The sequence below is a fragment of the Taudactylus pleione genome, unplaced genomic scaffold (assembly GCF_031769625.1).
Source record: "Taudactylus pleione unplaced genomic scaffold, aTauple2 ptg000179l, whole genome shotgun sequence".
In the NCBI taxonomy this organism is placed as follows: domain Eukaryota; kingdom Metazoa; phylum Chordata; class Amphibia; order Anura; family Myobatrachidae; genus Taudactylus; species Taudactylus pleione.
Genome location: NW_028284581.1, coordinates 20,656,584 through 20,677,079, shown reverse-complemented (window position 1 = coordinate 20,677,079; position 20,496 = coordinate 20,656,584).

Genomic DNA, 20,496 nt, shown 5'->3' with positions numbered 1-20,496 from the left:
TGGGCGCCGCCATGACAGTCGGCCCATGTGACTGTATCCTTCTCCCTGATAGGTCCGTGATCAGCTGATGCTGTGCACCTGTCTAAGGGTTCCCCTGGGTATAAAACTGTTCCACAGGTTCCAGGAAATTGCCTGAACAACGGTTGTCTCCTAGCGTGCTATAGTGAGTTCCCGGTCCAGGTTCCTAACCTTCCTTGTAGCAGCAGTGTTATCATCTCTACCTGTGTGCCTTCCATCTCTGTAACATCCGTGCAGCAGTGTATACCATCTCTACCTGTGTGCCTCCCGTCTCTGGTGAATACCCGTGCAGCAGTGTATACCATCTCTACCTGTGTGCCTCCCGTCTCTGGTGAATACCCATGCAGCAGTGTTACCACCTTTACCTGTGTGCCTATACATCTCTGGTGAATACCTGTGCAGCAGTGTTACCACCGTTACCTGTGTGCCTATACGTCTCTGGTGAATACCCATGCAGCAGTGTTACCATCCCCACCTGTGTGCCTTACATCTCCAGTGAACATCCGTGCTACAACGTATACCACCTCTACCCGTGTGCCTTCTATCTCTGGTGACATCTCAAGTAACTGTGAGTTGCTGCCCACTTGAAATCCTTATTGACATTTGATCCTCGTGTCAAGGTGTTTTTCTATACAGTGTTTTAAGGGACTGTTTGGTGCCTAGCAGGCATATCCTCGCTGGGCCACGGGTGTAGTGTCTCTATCCCTGCAGGGCTTGGGTACCTGGTCAATGGACTGTGACCTGCTCACAGGGTGCAGCTAAGCCCATATCCCAATTGGGGGGGTCACTGGCGAACACCATCCTGTGGGTTAGACTCCGCACCTTTGCCCAGGTCTCGCCAACACTCAAGACCTGTGGATGAGGAGAACGTACATCCAGGCCCCTCGTCTCAGCTTCTTTCCCCAACTTAGGCCCACCACGTCCTCTTCTCCAGTCTCAGACGTGACACCATTGAACTTTGATAAAAGTGGTGCCTCTAAGCACATGACATTTTGGCACTACTAGCACCCACAGTATCAAGCAATTCAATGTGGTTTAATATTGTACATGTATTGTAAAGTTGTATTGTGAATGCTGCTATATAGTATAGATATACAGTATGCCATGGTTGTGATATATTTCTAAGGTAAACCTAAGTTATTGGTAATATAGTTAGGTACCGGACAATATCTATTTAACAATTAGCTTGTATAAGCCCCTTGTTGTTTTAAATTGTAAAATGTGTCCTGTGAAATCTGCAAGTACTGTAGATGTAGTCTAGGCACATTGGCTTTCTATGAGTAAGACAACATTATATTAAGATTGTAACCTGTAATTTATGTTGCTATCTTCTGTAAATGCATCCCTGTGTGAGGTCTGCCATGTAATAAGGTTAAGATTTGGAGGCCAGATCAGCAGACTGTGAATAGACATAAGATATAGCTAATAGGCTATTGTCCATAGTTTACTCTAGGGCGTGCAAGTCTTTGACCCTGTAGTTATATATTAATTAGGCTGTTGTGAACATCTTATAATTCAATTGACTAGGGCAAGGTATAAATCAAAAAACCTTGCTTGTCCCTGTGATATGGCAATGTTTTAAAAATAATTTGTTAATTATTTAACTGTCAACAAGATGGAGTGGGCTTTGTTCCATAGGGGATTCTGCGAGACACTGCGGCTCCAAAACAGCAGCTGACATATGGGAAAATACTAAGTTTTGAAAGAACAAGCAACTGTTCTGTAGCCATTCCCCTTCATTTGAAGCACCTGATACCAGGGCTTAGAGCTTTGTACAGTAATTCTCACCCAGGGTGTCACCTCATTGTTGAAAAATACTAGGTTTTAAAAGAACAAGCACAGTACTTTTTAGGAGGCTGGATATCTCCGCAGTCACTGAGAAGGAGTTACGGTGCCATCAGTGGAAAGGACATGTGACACGGAGTGCTCAGTGGCAAACACAGGATTTGTAAGGTTTTTTTTTACCCATTATATATATATATATACATATATATATAATATATAATATTCCCATTATATATATATATATATATATATATATATAATATATAATATTCCCATTATATATATATATATATATATATATATATATAATATTCCCATTATATATATGGGTTTTTTTTCCCATTATATATATATATATATAGACACACACATATAATATATATATATATATATATATATATATTAAGGGTGAGCGGGTTTGGATTTCTGAAATCCGAACCCCCCCGAGCCCCCCCGATCCGAGGCAGATCCGAGTCAGGCTCGACTTTTCCCGCCTGACTCGGATCTGAAATCAAGGCAAAACGTCATCATCCCGCCTTCCGGGTCTCGCGGGTTTTGGATCCTATATAAGGTACCAGCGTCGGCGCCATTTTCTCACTCGGCTGTGGACAGTGAAGAGGGAGGGTGGGAGTTAGGGCTGGCTGGGCTGTGTAGTGTAGTGTAGTGTAGTGCAGTATAGTGTTGTGCTGTGCTGTGCTGCTGTTGTCCATATGGGCTGTGTCCACTCCTCCAAAGTCCATAGGGGCTGGCTGTGTTGTGCTGTGCTGCTATTGTCCATAGGGGCTGTGTCCACTCCTCAAAAGTCCATAGGGGCTGGCTGTGTTGTGCTGTGCTGCTGTTGTCCATAGGGGCTGTGTCCACTCCTCCAAAGTCCATAGGGGCTGGCTGGACTGTGTTGTGCAGTCAGTTGTCCATAGGGGCTGTGTCCACTCCAAAGTCCTGTGCAGAGTCCCAGTCCTAAAGGGGTGCTGTAGTGTTGTCCAGGGGGTGCTCTGTCCATCAGGGGTGCTCCCCCAAGTGCAAAAAAAAAAAAATATTTTCTGTGTTTGTGAATTGTGTGCGCAGTAGCTGCACGTGAATCAACAAAGTAGTGCCAAGCGTGCGCCTGTGTCATAAGTAAAGGGCCGGCTGGCTTGACCGTTAAAGGCTGCTGAAACCCCCAAAGTACACTCCAAACAAAATAAAAAATTTTTTTTCTGTGTTTGTGAATTGTGTGCGCAGTAGCCGCACGTGCATCAACAAAGTAGTGCCAAGCGTGCGCCTGTGTCATAAGTAAAGGGCCGGCTGGCTTGACCGTTAAAGGGTGCTGTAACCCCCAAAGTACACTCCAAACAAAATAAAAAAATATTTTCTGTGTTTGTGAATTGTGTGCGCAGTAGCCGCACGTGCATCAGCAAAGTAGTGCCAAGCGTGCGCCTGTGTCATAAGTAAAGGGCCAGCTGGCTTGACCGTTAAAGGGTGCTGTAACCCCCAAAGTACACTCCAAACAAAATAAAATTTTTTTTTTCTGTGTTTGTGAATTGTGTGCGCAGTAGCCGCACGTGCATCAACAAAGTAGTGCCAAGCGTGCGCCTGTGTCATAAGTAAAGGGCCGGCTGGCTTGACCGTTAAAGGGTGCTGTAACCCCCAAAGTACACTCCAAACAAAATAAAAAAATATTTTCTGTGTTTGTGAATTGTGTGCGCAGTAGCCGCACGTGCATCAACAAAGTAGTGCCAAGCGTGCGCCTGTGCCATAAGTAAAGGGCCGGCTGGCTTGACCGTTAAAGGGTGCTGTAACCCCCAAAGTACACTCCAAACAAAATAATTTTTTTTTTTTCTGTGTTTGTGAATTGTGTGCGCAGTAGCCGCACGTGCATCAACAAAGTAGTGCCAAGTATTTTTTTAGGAGGCTGGATATCTCCGCAGTCACTGAGTAGGAGTTACGGTGCCATCAGTGGAAAGGACATGTGACACGGAGTGCTCAGTGGCAAACACAGGATTTGTAAGGGTTTTTTTTCCCATTATGTATATATATATATATATATATATATATAGACACACACATATAATATATATATATATATATATTTTAAGGGTGAGTGGGTTCGGATTTCTGAAATCCGAACCCCCCCGAGCCCCCCCGATCCGAGGCAGATCCGAGTCAGGCTCGACTTTTCCCGCCTGACTCGGATCTGAAATCGAGGCAAAACGTCATCATCCCGCCTTCCGGGTCTCGCGGGTTTTGGATCCTATATAAGGTACCAGCATCGGCGCCATTTTCTCACTCGGCTGTGGACAGTGAAGAGGGAGGGTGGGAGTTAGGGCTGGCTGGGCTGTGTAGTGTAGTGTAGTGCACTACAGCAGTCATCCTGAAGCAAAATGTATAACTGAGGCCTTGACTGCTATGTTGGTGTTAGACGTGCGTCCGGTAGCCGCCATTAGTGCAGTGGGATTTAGACAATTGACGGAGGTAGTGTGTCCCCGGTTCCAAATCCCGTCTAGATTCCACTTCCCTAGGCAGGCGATACCGAGACTGTACAGAAACGTCAGAAAAAGTGTCCTCAGTGTCCTGAAAAATGCCGTTGTACCCAATGTCCACTTAACCACGGACATGTGGACAAGTGGAACAGGGCAGACTAAGGACTATATGACTGTGACAGCCCACTGGGTAGATGTATCACCTTACACAGCAACAGCAGCAGCGTCAACAGTAGCAGCATCTCAGAAACGCCAGCTCGTTCCAAGGCAGGCTACGCTGTGTATCACAGGTTTCAGTAAGAGGCACACCACCGACAACCTCTTAGAGAAACTGAGGGAAATCATCACCCAGTGGCTTACCCCACTTAGAATCTCCTGGGGATTTGTGATATCTGACAACGCCACCAATATTGTGCGGGCATTACATCGGGGCAAATTCCAGCACGTCCCATGTTTTGCTCACACAATAAATTTGGTGGTGCAGAATTTTCTGAAAAGCGACAGGGGCGTGCAGGAGATGCTTTGGGTGGCCCAAAAAATTTCTGGCCACTTTCGCCATTCAGTGACTGTGTGCCGAAGACTGGAGCTCCAGCAAACACTCTTGAACCTGCCCCGCCATCACCTGAAGCAAGAGGTTGTGACGCGGTGGAACTCAACCCTCTATATGCTTCAGAGGATGGTGGAGCAGCAAAAGGCCATACAAGCCTATACATCCACCTATGACATAGGCAAAGGAGGGGGTATGCACCTGACTCAAGCGCAGTGGAGAATGATTTCCGTGTTGTGCAAGGTTCTCCAGCCCTCCGAACTTGCTACACATGAAGTCAGTTCAGACACTGCCAGCTTGAGTCAGGTCATTCCCCTCATCAGGCTTTTGCAGAAGCAGCTGGAGAAAGTGAAGGAGGAGCTAAGACGGAGCGATTCCGCTCGGCATGTGGGACTTGTGGATTTAGCCCTTCATTCGCTTTGCCAGGATTCCAGGGTGGTCAATCTGTTGAAATCAGACCACTACATTTTGGCCACCTTGCTCGATCCTAGGTTTAAAGCCTATGTGGTGTCTCTCTTTCCGGCCGACACAAGCCTGCAGAGGTGCAAAGACCTGCTGGTGAACACACTGTCAGCTGAAGCGGAACGTGACACGCCAACAGCTCCTTCTTCATTTTCTCCCGCAACTGGGGCTGCCAGGAAAAAACTTAGCTATCCTAAGCAACCTGCTGGCAGTGATGCAGGGCAGGCAGGACCAAGTTTGGACATCTGGTCCGGACTGAAGGACCTGGCAACAATTTCTGACATGTCTACTGTCACTACATATGATACTGTCACCATTGACAGAATGGTGGAGGATTACATCGGTGACAGCATCCAAGTAGGCATGTCAGACAGTCCATACCTGTACTGGCAGGAAAAAGAGGCAATTTGGAGGCCCCTGTACAAACTGGCTCTATTTTACCTGAGTTGCCCCCCCTCCAGTGTGTACTCCGAAAGAGTGTTTAGTGCAGCCGGGAACCTTGTCAGCGAAAGGCGTAGGAGGTTGCTTCCACAAAATGTGGAGAAGATGATGTTCATCAAAATGAATTATCAACTCTTCCAGGGAGACCAGCCTCCAGAACGTACAGAGGGACCTGTGGTGGTGGATTCCAGTGGGGACGAGTTAATACTCTGTGAGGATGAGGATGTACACAACACTGAAGAGGGTGAGGAATCGGTGGATGAGGAGGATGAGGACGACATCTTGCCTCCGTAGAGCCATTTTGTACAGGGACAGATTAATTGCCAGCTTGTTTTGTGGGGGCCCAAACGAACCAATCATTTCAGCCACAGTCGTGTAGCAGACCCTGGCGCTGAAATGATTGCTTTGTTAAAGTGTGCATGTCATGTGTATACAACATAAGGGTGGGTGGGAGGGCCCAAGGACAATTCCATCTTGCACCTCTTTTTTTTCTTTGCATTATGTACAGTTTGGGGCCTAGTTTTTCAAACTGCCATCCTGTCTGCCACTGCAGTGTCACTCCTAGATGGGTCACGTGTTTGTGCCGCCCACTCGTGTCGCTTAGCATAGTCGTCCAGCTACCTCGGTGCAACCTTTTGGATATAAAAACACTATTGTGAGGTGTGAGGTGTTCAGAATAGACTGGAAATTAGTGGAAATTAAGGTTATTGAGGTTAATAATAGCATAGGAGCAGAAAAACCAACACATTCTGTGATTTTAGCTGTTTTTATGCTTTTTAAAAAAAAAATACAGATCCAAAACACAAAACCCAGAACCCAAAACACGGAAGGATGGTTTTGGCAAAACCAATCCAGATCCAAAACACGAAGAAAGATCCAGATCCAAAACCAAAACACAAAACACGAAAAGGGGCCGGTGCACACCCCTAATATATATATATATATATATATATATATATATATATATATACATACACAGTTTTGAGGCCGGCACTCTGCTGGTCGCAGCGGGCCAATACCTTGCCCAAGGTGCCTTCCCCATAGGGCAATGCTAGACGATATATAGAATATGCTTAGGCACTCCAGGAACTCTCCAAACTGGTGTAAACAAACGTGTTTATTTGTCGTTTCGGGGTTCTGTGACCCTTTCTTCAGGAACACACATCATAACAGAATGCAAAAAACAGTGACAATAAATACCTTACACACAGTGCCCATCATGCTGTCTCCCACTGCACTCCGCCGGCGTTCAGACTGCACACTTCCAGTCGCGGCATCCAAAAACAGTAAGTGACGTCATCCAGCACCCGGCTGGTTGCCACGGGGATGCTGACAATAAAAATAAGTATAAAAACATATTGCACACTTCAGTGAAATAGCAAAACAAACAGGCATATATGAACACGCAATCCCTGTAATAAATAACAAAGAGAAAAACAATTGCAAGCATAAAGTGGTTTAGCTGTGTAAAACGTAAACAGATATAATATGCATGTATAAAGATCAACATCTTGTGGTGAAACATGTAACCTATGTGTAAGACCTGAGAACAAGCCTCAGGAACAGAAATAAAAATAAAAACATAATTCTGTGGTGGTTAAAAAATATTTAGCATATAGATAAAAATCAAGACCATAAATGTTTAGGAGACTAATAGAATGGGTGCTTAACCCATTCAAGGATATATACTATATCATTTCTAAAGTGTAAAATCACAAATATAATAAGATTTCTACAATCTCTTGTAAAATAATCTAAACCTTCATGTGACACCTTCCTGGCTCAAAAACTCACCTCTAGGGAGTATACAAGAACCATAATGCATGGCAAGACCAAAGGTATAATAATGACAAAATTACAACAAGTCACCAGGAAAATACCTATCCCAGACTTATAAATAAAGGAAAAGCTTCTCATAAAAAGTTGTTAAGACCTAAAGATTCATTTAGACCTCGGGGCACCAAGGTATCTAAACGATAGATCCATTTTGATTCCCGTTGTAGCAATTTTTTGGATCTATTTCCTCCTCTCAATGAAATGGGGACATGGTCAACAATACGATATCTCAATGTCGCCATACTGTGTTTCAACTTAGAAAAATGGCGTGCTACTGCTGGTCACTTTGGCCACTAAGCAGGGCTGCTCTGTTTAGCTCATTAGATGCAGAGAAACCCCGGATTTATTAAGCAGCATTGGTTTTCAAAACCAATAGATACCACCCAGATGGTAAAGATGACAAAAAAATAGCTAGTAACTAAGAGGCATGTTTGTATGTCAAAAGAGATTATATTCGTCAACTATATCATGATGTCTATAAAAAGAGACATAAGCAGATGCAACAATATGGCTGTAGGATATATGGATGAAACAGGCTTTGCTCTGTTCACCACTTAAATAAGATATGCAGCACTCCACCAGCTGGCTGGAAAGGCCCAAGAGGCAGAAAAACAGGAAGATCAGCAGCTTCATGAGGTACCACAGAACCTTTGCAGACTTAGGTTTTTCCATGGGAAGTTGAACTTCAGTGCTCTCTGATCACAAGGTAATACAGGTATTCTGCCTCAATCATAACAACTAAATTAACCTGTATGACCTCACCAAGAATTATTTAGAGCCAGACAGGGTGAGGCCACGAGTTATATTAGTCCTGTCAAGTTGCTGGCAGCCCTGCATTTTTGTTTTGACACTGGTTCCTTCCAGTCAGTGAACTCTGTAGTGGAGAGAGTAACACAGCCAACATTTTCCATCCATCTCACCAAGGTCAAGGCATCCCTGAAAACACTCTCCAACACCTCTGTCTGCTTAACCAACCAGGGGGTCTATTAACTAAAGGGCAGATTTTTAGAAGTGGAGTTGTTTCCCAAATCAACCTACCAGATTCTACTTATCATTTAACTAGCACCTTCTAGAAGATAATAGCTAGAATCTAATTGGTTGCTATGGGCAACAACTCATTTTTTTTAAAACAGCACTTTAGTAATCATACCCCCAGGAGTCACAGTGGCAGAAGATAAGGGTAGCTGTCTATAGTCTTGCTGTGATGTTAATATCCTGGGAGCTATAGACTACACACACATTGGACTGAGGCCACCTAAGAATATGTCAGACATTTAGATAAATAGGCACAATCATGACTGGTATAGCTGGCTATCCTGATTCATGTCAGCCTTTATTCTCAGGTAGACATATCTCCATAATAAATTGTCAAAGCTGGATGGTTGGCTGAGACCTAAATTGTAAAATTAAAATCTGCACGACGCCATTTTATGTTGCCCCTGACGACGCCATCTTGCGTTGTCAGCATGAAACCATTGTGTGCAATGTTTATTAGCATCGTGCGACTGCATTGCTTCCGCATATTGTTAAAAGTCCTACCAAACCCCATACGCATATTAAATCATACATATAATATACAAGACGCACAGTGCACAGTTGCGCTGTTTATCAAAGCACTCTGCACATAAAATGCACCACGTATATTAGTGACTATACGCAATACCCCCACACTGACACATTGCATACTTACACAAAAAGGTTCCCTAGCATTAAGGTTAATATTAAAGGTCTTATACGTTATCAAGTCTATTGTGAAACACATATATTTGGTATATAAGGTTTAGTACATGATAAGCAGACCATGTTTGATGCCATTCTAAACCACTGTTTATTTTCAGATTTCCGGTTCCATCGGAAAGGAAATCGCAACATGCGTCTGCAAATTATGGATTGTAGAGAGATAGGCATTGAAATGTACTCTGTAATGTAAAGTTTATTAGCCAGTTTAGACTTGTTCTTCGGCAGGAAAATGCACACAAAGAGCTGTTGCAGGGCTGATCTATTACAATACAAACTGAACTATGAACTGCATCATAACTGAAGAACCAGGAGGAAGAACCAATGGGATTATGCCAACTCATTCTATTGTATTGCCTATCTCAGCAAGGGTACATTTGCAGGCACTCTGGATCTGGTAGTTAGTCATCTTTCTTTCTGTTGGCAGAGGTTTCATAGTTGATGCTGGGAAATCTGGCTCCAGAGCGCATGCGTATGTATCGACTGAAACTTGTATGTTGTACAACCTTTGCGCTAATTGTATTATAGATCAAGGTGTGTAACTATATGCTTTTATGTGAATAATAACTTTTGTGCTTTAGAACCACACTCAAAGTCTGGAAAATGATTATTTCATATGCGTACGCAATGCTACATAGCGACTTTAGGGTATAGAGGTTAGTAGGAGTTCATAGTTGGGGGCTCGTAGAGTGAGATCACGCTGCCAATTTACATGGTAACACACGGTTATTGATCTCTCATCAATGGGTGGAGGCGCCATACGCAGGAGAGAACACATTGCCTTTGAAAACCTGCTGCCACTTGGTGCTGAGAGACTGCTATCCCATTATTGTGTGAGTTCAAGAAGCGCTGATTAGAATCCAGGGACAAAGAAGGAAAAAATTTGTTTTCCTTCGTTGATAAAGTTTTGTGTTAAAAGGGGAACTTTCACAATAGCGTACGCATATTTCCTGTATTGCTGCCACATGTTCAAACGGTCATTGTATGCAAAGCATGATTACTTGTTAAACCTCTGTATTATACTGCTATATTAAGGGAAAAGGTTCTATTTTCTGCGCAGAAAAGGTGTATGTAAATTGAAACGTGTGATTGTGAAGGCTACTGTCTGTTAAGCCTAAATAGTAGAGGTTATTGTCTGTTAAACCTCAGTGAAAACTTGGTAGGTTTGGTGCCGTACAAACTACTGGGCCAGTGTACAAAGCAGGTACATTGTGGTTATCGAGAAACTAAGGGGTTTCTTGGTCCGGTACCCATTAATCGCAAAGTCCATTGATCAGTTAGGTTCTTTGGACAATGCGATCGAACCGTATGGTTATATAACCCATGATTGTGAATTGGGTTGTTGTGGGAGTGAAACTGCTGGCAAGGTTAGGAGTTATTGGAATTTCTAGATGCTACCAGTGGGAGTTAACTCAAAGTAGGAAGCGAGCAACGGAAGCTTGGGTTAATGTAATCGCAGGTAGAAACATTTTCAATAGGTGGTTATTCTGCTCCTCATTATACAAGCCGGCTGTAACGCTAGGCGGGTCTGCTGTGTATAACGGGAGGGAGTGTGTGAACGTAGCTCACTGAAAATCGTTCACCTATCAAAATTCTCTAGAAATTGCTAAGCATTTACTCAGATGGGTGCGAAGCAATCTCTAGTAATGGTCGATGATGTGCTGCTGATGAAAGGGCCACTTGGGTCGGCCAGGTATGTTACGTTTAAAAAGTGTGGTGTGTACGCTACTGCGTAATGACCAAGAAATGTAGGACACCTATTCCTAAGATTGGTAGCTTTGATTCAGAGGTTTTGAACAATGTCAGAGACAGTATATGTTTAGTAAAGTCTCTGTAAGAAAAGGGTAGTTTAATGATTGCTTGAAGTTGTAGCAGCATGAAGGGAACATGTGGGTTAGTGCTGTGCATGCTACACAAACTAGCGTTGCGTGCATGATGCAAGGGAGTGCGCATGCAAATAGCGATGTGTGCGTGCCACACAATAGCGCGCACGCACAGCAAGGTATCATTGCAGAAGGTAATGTTAGTAGTGCACACGCACCACCACCGTCCCATGCAGATGGGGTGAAGGTACAGTCGATCTCAAAAATCATAAATATGTAACAAGTAACTTGTACCCTCTTCTAAGTAACTATAAGGAACATGTTTATGATGCAGATGATGAGCCTGTTGTGATGTCCACTCTTTCCCATGTTGCACAAATGTTAAATGTACCACCACAGCAAGCACAGGTAGCTGCCCCGCTAGTACCAGAAATGGAGGTAGCCCCACCAGTGCAGTTATTAACACCCGCTGTAACAATAGCAGAGTTTGCTAATACCATACATAGGCTGAACCCTCAAACAGGTAGTAAGGTCAAAGGTAGCAGTGTGGCAGGCATCCATCCCGTCCGGACAATAACTGTTCCCAATGGGAATCCAGATGCACATGGTGTAGTGGCCACAAGGGATGTAGAGATGCATTGTCCATGGACAAGAGCAGAACTACATTCCATAATGACAGATTTCCCTGACCCTAGGAAAGAACTAGCAAAGTGATATAGATTTGCAAAAGATTTAAGTAATGCTCATGAGCCAACCAATAAAGATTGGCGAGTGGTATTACGGGCATGTCTTCCACACAATACCGGCATGTGGAAGACATTCATCATGGCCTGTGTATTGGATGGAGATAGTCCCATAACTGATGAAGGTAATCAGGACAATATAACCCACATTGTCACCCAATTGGCTGTATTTTTCCCATTAATTGTTAACTGGAGTAAAATCTTCATGATTAAGCAGAAAGAGAGTGAGTCTGCAGCAGATTATTTTACCAGAGCTCTGCAGACTATTACCCAATACACAGGCATAAAGGATATAAAAGATAACACCCATCGCAGGGAAATGACAATCACAGTGCTTATGGATGGTCTTAAGGACACTCTAGAGGCCAGGGTCAGACCTCAATTCCTGGTTGGAGGGGAGTTACGGTAGACACACTCAGGGAATCTGCAATTGAACATGACAAAAACATCTCTAGGAAGAGAGAAATGCAGAGCAAGAAACTAATGGCTGTTAGTATTTATTCAAGCTCTGGAAGGAATGCAAATAACACTGCAGTACTCTTATCACACTCAGCCACAATACACTCATCCCATACAACCTCCAAACCCTTATCCCTATACACAACCACAATCTTTCCTCCTTCCCCAACCCACACAACAACCTTTCACAACACGTCAACCATGAAGGTGTTATAGATGTAACAAGGAGGGCCACATAAGTAAGTTCTGTAAAGCCAAAAAATGGGAAACGCCAAACTAGGTAACACAGAGATACCCACAGAAGGGGCACCTACAGCAGTCAGGACAAGTCCAGCCATCACCTGCTCACGTTGCAGCAGTGAATGCTTTGCTGGAAGATGATAGTCAGCTCTAGGGGTCAGGTCATACCTGTTGTCTACAGCTAGTCAGGTTAACTGGGGGTACTAGGGAAGAACCTGTAATGACAGTTGATGTAGCTGGTACTAAACATTCATTTCTTGTAGACACAGGGGTGACCAGATCAGTGATAAAATCTCCATCTAATTTACAGGTGACCAGCAAAACACTACCAGTAATGGGTGTAACTAGTAAAGTGCAACATTATCCTTTAAACAAATATGCAGAGGTTACTATTGGTCCATTGCATACCAGGCATTCCTTTCTCCAGGCAGCAGCGGTCCATACAGCGAGTGTAGCCAACAGTCCCATTTTTCCTGTGAAGAAGAGTGGTGGGAGGGGTTATAGGCTGGTAACAGGACCTTAGAGGGGTTAATAAGGTAGTAGAGAGCCAATTCCCCATAGTGCCGAATCCAGCTGTCATTCTAATGCAGATCCCACCAAATGCAACCCATTTTACTGTCATTGACCTCTGTTCTGCCTTCTTCTCTGTACCTATTCATCCTCACTGTCAGTATCTATTTGCATTTACATACAGGGGGGTACAATACACATGGACATGATTGCCCCAGGGCTTGATAGACAGCCCCAGTATCTTCTCCCAGGCCTTACACGACTGTTTACAATCTTTTCAACCTGCCAATGGATCTGTTCTAATACAAAATGTGGTGATTTGTTGTTGTGATCTGATTCATTTATGTCATGTTTAAATTATACTAAACTTTTATTGCTTCATCTCTCGCAAACAGGACACAAGGTTGCTAAGTACAAACTACAGCCATTCCAGTCCAGGGTTAAATACTTAGGACACTGTCTAACCCAGGGACTACGACATGTGACTACTGACAGAATCCAGGCCATACAGACCATGACACTGCCGCCAAAACAACAGCAAATCCATACCTTCTTGGGAATGTGTGGATCCCAGGTTTTTCTATTTGGGCTTTACCATTACAGGACTTAGGGCCTGATTCAGACCCGCACGTGAGCGCTGAGCGCACGCAAGCAGGTCGATGTTGCCCAAGTGCGCATGCGCACGACGGACTTGGGTCCGTCGTGTGCATGCGCGAGACCCGAATAACGATGGCCAAGCCATCATTATGGGTCTCACACTGAAGGGGGCGTGCTGTCGATGGTGATTGACAGCACGCCCCTTTGGTGGGCGTGCCGGGGGCGTGGCTGCCCAGATGGAGGCGTTCCCAAGGGAACGCCTACCATCTGGGGCTGGCCCCACTGACATCACTAGTGATGTCAGTGGGAGTGCTTTTGGCTCTGATAGAGCCAAAAGCACTTCAGGGCTTGCGGCAGCGAGACCCTACTGCAAGGGTCTCATTGCAAGCCCGATGGTCGTGATGGTCTTGACCATCACTACCATCATTTTGGCCACTCGCTATAGCTGTGGGTGGTCTGACCAGAGCGCTCGCTCTGAATCAGGGCCCTCCTACCTTTTTTTGGAGCGTCCTCATGGACGCTCGCATAGCTGTGGGTTACCACCCACAGCTATAGCGAGTGTCCATGATGATGGTCGCGATGGTCTTGACCATCGCAACCATCGGGCTTGTGATGGAGACCCTGCAGTAGGGTCTCACTGCCGCAAGCCCTGGAGTGATTTTGGCTCTATCAGAGCCAAAATCACTCCCACTGACATCACTAGTGATGTCAGTGGGGCCGGCTTCAGATGGTAGGCATTCCCATGGGAACGCCTCCATCTGGCAGGCACGCCCCCGGCACGCCCACCAAAGGGGGTGTGCTGTCAATCAACATCGACAGCACATCCCCTTTGGTGCGAGACCCGGAGCGACAGCTTGGCTGTTGCAGTCCAGGTCTCGCGCATGTGCATGACGGAGCTCCCTCCGTCGTGCGCATGCACTGTGGGGCAACATCGACCCATTTGCGAGCGTCCTTTGCTCACGAACGGGTCTGAATGACCCCCTTAGTCTCTTCCTCAAAGCCTGATCATGTTGTACACACAGAGGAACAGAGCATGCTTTCCTTAATCTTAAGGATAGTCTGACAAGAGCACCATTGGGAATACCTGATTATGATAAACCTTTTTATTTGTATTGTATGGAAGCTGATGGTTGTGCAGCAGGTGTCCTCACACAAAAAATGGTGATGCCAGTAGGCCCGTAGCATACTACAGTGCACAATTGGAGACTGTGGCAAGATCACTCCCAACGTGTTTAAGAATTGTAGCAGCAACTGCTCTATTAGTCAGTAAGAGTGAGGATGTAGTTTTAGGCCATGACATGATTGTGCTGTAACTGCTTTGCTGAATTCTGCCCAAACCAGAAATGTTTCCTCAGCTAGGTTTACAAAATGGGAACTAGCTCTAATAGCACCTGCAAATATCACCATTAAATGGTGCACTATGTTAAACCCAGCAATGTATTTACCATATGTGCCTCAGGATGCACAAAGGGTGGAGAGAGGTGAGTCGCTGGCAAAAGGGGAGTTCTACTGGTATATTGATGCACATGATTGTATGGAATATCTGAATCAGACTTTTACTGCAAGACCTGACATACGTGATACACCTTTAGAAAATGTAGATGTGACATTTTACACAGATGGGAGTTGTCATAGACAAACTGACACTGGAGAGTTATGTACAGGTTATGCTGTTGTAAATGCCGAAGACATCATAGAAGCCGAACCTCTTCGTCCACTTCACTCGGTCCAAGTGGCGCAGCTGGTGGCACCAAAGAGAGCATGTGAATTAGCAAAAGGCAAATATGCTAATATCTACACTGACTCTAGGAATGCCTTCAGGGTAGTACATGCTTTTAGTGCTCTATGGCGTCTAAGAAATTTTATGACAGCAGCAGGCACACCAGATGCACACTCAAAACACATAAAAGGATTATTGACAGCTATCCAAATGCCTAAGGCAGTAGCCATCATTAAGTGTAAAGCCCATACATGTGAAGACGATCCATTGTCACTGGGCAATAACAGGGCAGATGAAGTTGCCAAATGGGAAGCAGGTTTAAGAGTGAACATGCCAATTAATCAAATGATGATGTTTTTCCAAATGATTGATATGCAGAAACTAATTGAGATGCAAAATTTGTGTTCCATTAAGGAAAAGGCAGTCTGGAGATCCAAGGGATGTGGGCAAGAGTCCTCTGGACTCTGGAGAGATGGGCATGGTAAGCAGGTGGCACCCAAGGCATATTACCCAAGCTTGGCTGAGGCAGCACACGGTCTGACTCACCTGGGAAAGCAAGGTATGTGCAAGTTGTGCAAGGAATTTCAGCCCTGGGTTGACAAGTTTTGGGCTGGCTAAGTGATGGCTGGGGGACCCCATCAGGGGCATATCTATAATGGGTGCAGGGTGAGCAGTGCACACGGGTCCCTGGGTCCAGGGGGGCCACACCGCACACCCTGCACCCATTCTTACCTCTCCGCCGATTCCTGAAGTGCTGCTCCACAGCGCTGGACTGGCCCTGTAGAGCAGCAAACACTCACTGGGAAAATGGCGGTGGCCATATTCCCAGTGATCTGCGCATGCGCAGAACAGATGTCCTCAGGAAAGTAGGCATGGGCGCCATTTTCCCTGAGACCCACGCATGCACTGTAGATTCTGGCATGGAAGCCAGAATCGACAGCACTCAGTTCCGCTGAGCCGCCATCAGAGATGAGGGGGCCCAAACTGAGGCTGCACATGGGCCCCCTCCTCTCTTAAAACGCCCCTGGACCCCATGATGTGTGTCCCCTGCTAAAGCTTTAGCCCCCCACCTGTTTCAGCTAGGTGCTGGTTATAGGAAAATAGGGGGAACCTATATTACCATGTCAAAAAATATTTAGAGCCACTCATGGCAAGGTCACAAGCCATATTAGTCCTGCACAAGTTGCAGGGTGCTTTGCATTCATTTGCCATTTTATCCTCCTATTTTCCCATACCATCCCAGGCACGGAGGTCTTTGGCTGGTTATTGATTTTTTTTGGGGGGACCACCTCACCTTTCTTTTTAATTGATCCCTTTCTTTACAGTTTACAGTAACAAAGCCTGCACAGATCATAGTGATCTCTGCAGTATTTCTCCCAAACTCGCCTGTATTATTTGGGTGGATTTTCCATCATTTTTGGATGGTGTTTTGGTCGCTTTACAAGCCGACCATTATTAAATATGTGAATTCTATAGTAATCTATGTTAAAACATTAATATAAGATATGTGGACTGCGCAATCCTAAAATTATGACCCAGCAATCTCACTATATGTTCAATATAAATTTAATATGACATAAGTATATATAAAAAAATTTGTTCTATAACAATGTCTGCTATAGAATATTTAGTAAAAGAATAAAACATAACATATTAACATACATAAATGATATATTAAAAAAACACATACGTTTTATATAGCAAATGAATAGGTAAATGTTAACTTGCAACAAAGTTGAAGAATTGTAGTCTCCAATGGGTAAGAGTTAAGCAAGATACAAAGTTTCCAAGTTTAAAGCTCAAGAATTATTTGCCGTCATCAGTTTGTATATTGGGATTGAAAATTTGAATGATTAAAGACCTGATGGTGAATCTTAAGACCAGAGGAGTGAGGTTTGGGAGCTGAGAAGACTGTTCCTTATACTCAGATCAAATGCCTGCTATATTTTGTTACTCTCATCAGAGCAGCATGGATATTCTCTGGCAGCACTATGAAAAATTGCCGTATATAGAAAAAGAATAGTCACTCACGCCAGGGGCAGATCTAAACTGTTTTTTTAGGGGAGGCGATTTAATGATTAGTTCTCAGCAGAAGCCATATCCCCCCCTCCGCTCTGTGCGGAGACAGAATTAGCCATCTCCATTCTCCCCCTTCCCTCTATCCAATGGCAGCAGAAACCATCCCCCTCCCCCAGCCATTTCTATGCTCTCGCTGTGTTCAAGAGCAGCAGCAGAGGCCTCCCTCCCCCGTATCATCACCTCTGTGCAGGGGCAGAAAGAAAGCAGTCATCTTCCTGCTCTCTCTCCTTGTCCGGTCAAGGAAACAGCGGGGTGGCCAGGCTGTAATGTCTCCCTGCACAATGTCAATAGCGCACAGACAGCGTGCAGGGATGACAGTCCCCGATCAGTGCGGCAGGGGTGCGTGGGGAGCCTGCTGTATCTTATCCCACCTAGGCTCCCTGGTGACTGACACACCCCCCGGGACATGCGTATACAGCCCGATAAAGGCAGAAAGAAGAGAAGGTAAGGGGTTCGAGGGGAGGGCACAGCCTGTTGATCAGTACATGCTGAGAAAGATTATAAAGGATGGACTCTGCTGGGGGGGGGGGCGATCGCTCCAATGGCCCCCTGGATCCGCCAGTGACTCACGCTGTCCCGGGGCTCCGTGCACGATTTGAACCCTGTGGTTGCACAATTGTTCCGGAAATGTAGTACGGTCTGTGCAGGATGCTTGGGAAGAGGTAAGGTGTCGTTTGACGATGCCTCTTTAAAGACGCTATACCTCACTCCAGATTGATACTTTGCACAATGTATAGGTCTCCGATCATGCAAGACCTACTAGCTCTAAACTGACATGTGCAATCTGTCCGCTGGCAGTACAATGAAGATGAGCTGCTTAGAAATGCTGATAGTATCTGCTGATGTCTGTCTGTCTGCTCAACGCTTTTCTGTGCTGCTTAGCATCTTTGCAAGGAGCTTGGTTCTTTTGAATTGATCCCTTTCTTTACAGTTTACAGTAACAAAGCCTGCACAGATCATATTGATCTGTGCAGTGTTTCTCCCAAACTCACCTGTATTATTTGGGTGGATTTTCCATCATTTTTGGATGGGGTTACAAGCTGACCATTATTAAATATGTGAACTCTATAGTCATCTATGTTAGACTGGTCTGATGTTCTAAAGCCGTGTTTGATGCTTTTGCAATGGTTTTGGTCATTTTGCAAAACCAACGGAAAAGTACCTAAAACCGACAGTAAATTTACTGATTGATCTTTTAAAATCTAGGTTGAGGTGTCTGGATAGGTCTGGTGGTATATTGTTATATAGTCCATTGAAGGACTCAGATATTGTGCTCTGTTGCTGTCTTTTGCAGTTTCCCAAACTCCACCATTATAGTCCAGGTTTCAAGGATATGCATGCTTGTTTACTTATAGCCACTAACTGTAACTATTAAGCTAGTGGTATGAGGGAGGGAAAAAGGGTATAGGGTACGCTGCACAGGGGATCAGATAGTAGATATCCAGGTATAGACAAATCCAGAATGTGAGTAAGGAAGCATTTGGGGAAAAGCCAAAAATCTTGAGGAATGTAACATGGGCCATTCTTTCTTTACATTACTTTTTGGCCTTAGAGTATATCTGTTTAGCATATGTTTAGCATATTATTAAATGCCTCAGGATCAACAGATGAGGATCTTGAAGCAATTTCTAATTTATGAACTTTCTGAGCTTCTGATGGAATTATTCCTGAGAGATCTTGGAGCCACAATATAATGAAAGGAGGAAGTGTGCAATATTTATTCATGATTTATTATTCAATATACAATTTTTCAAACCTCATCACTTTTTGTAGTAAAACACTATTCTCTTTTATCCTAAAACTGTTAAAATCATATTCTATATGTCTGTAGCAAAATCTGAACCTTATCGTAAATTTCAAAGATGAAACTTGAACATTGAAATTTTTCCCAATGACAAAGTCATGTCTTCAGTCTTTAATGCAATCTACAATCTTTTGAAGTTATTTGGTCTCTTTTGTTCTTTAAAATGGCTTTTCTATCCTCTGCTCTATAGATTTGAGGTTGTGGTGGTTGGGGGTTGTCCCCAGTTGCAGCATCCCGCACTGGTGAGGAGGGGTGATGCTCACCTACTGGTAGGTGTCCGAAGTGCGTGGCAGGGAGTGGCTCTCTCAAGTTCCAGTTGGGGCCAAAATGTCTGTTTGGCTGATGTGGATCATCCACGTGCCCATGGGTGCAGGCAGGGATTGTCCTGCTGGCTGTGTACAGTCGCCCTAGTGCTGGTGCGAAGCAGTCCATGTGAGATGGTAGTCACTGCGGTATGTATGGTGCACCGGCAGTCCATGTTTTGCTCGACCCAGCAAGCCTGATGGGGAGTATGCACGTGGTGGGTTTGATGATGCAATAAAACAATCAATATTACCAATTGGAAGTGTATGGCTTCAACAATATATTATTGACAATAAATTGTTTTTCAAAGTGCTTTAAGGAGTTTCTTTCTGCAGATGGAAGAACAGCATATTGGCATTTGGAGAAAATAATGTAGTAAATGTAGTAAACTTGCTGACTTGTTTGTAGTGTACGTTATGAAATGTACCATTTGATAATTAGCTCCTTGGTGACTAAAGATTTTCTGACAACAAAACAGATGCCAAGGATAGAAATGAAGTAAGCTTTATTTGTTTTTTAACTTGATGAGACACTTCTTGTTGTTTAGCACTAGAGTGATAATGATTATCACTTAGATTTGAAAAATAGAAGCTTGTTATGACAATATGCAAACTCAATCTCTGGTTCAAAATGTGTAATGCCCACTATGTATTTTTATTATTGTCTTTCAAAGCTCTGCTGGTCCCCCCCCCCACATATTGGAGATAAGGAGATACACACAGTTTACTCTTACAATTTCTGTTTAATTAACGAATGAAGTCCACTTATGAGAGAGAGAGAGAGAGAGAGAGAGAGAGAGAGAGAGAACACCCTCTAGTTAACTCATTTGGGGTGCAAGAGCTGTTGAATTGGGGAAGGCTCTGAATATAGTTCTGCAATAAGGGGACTTCCTCTATAGCTGTATTCTTCAAAGACAAGGCACTGTAACCAATT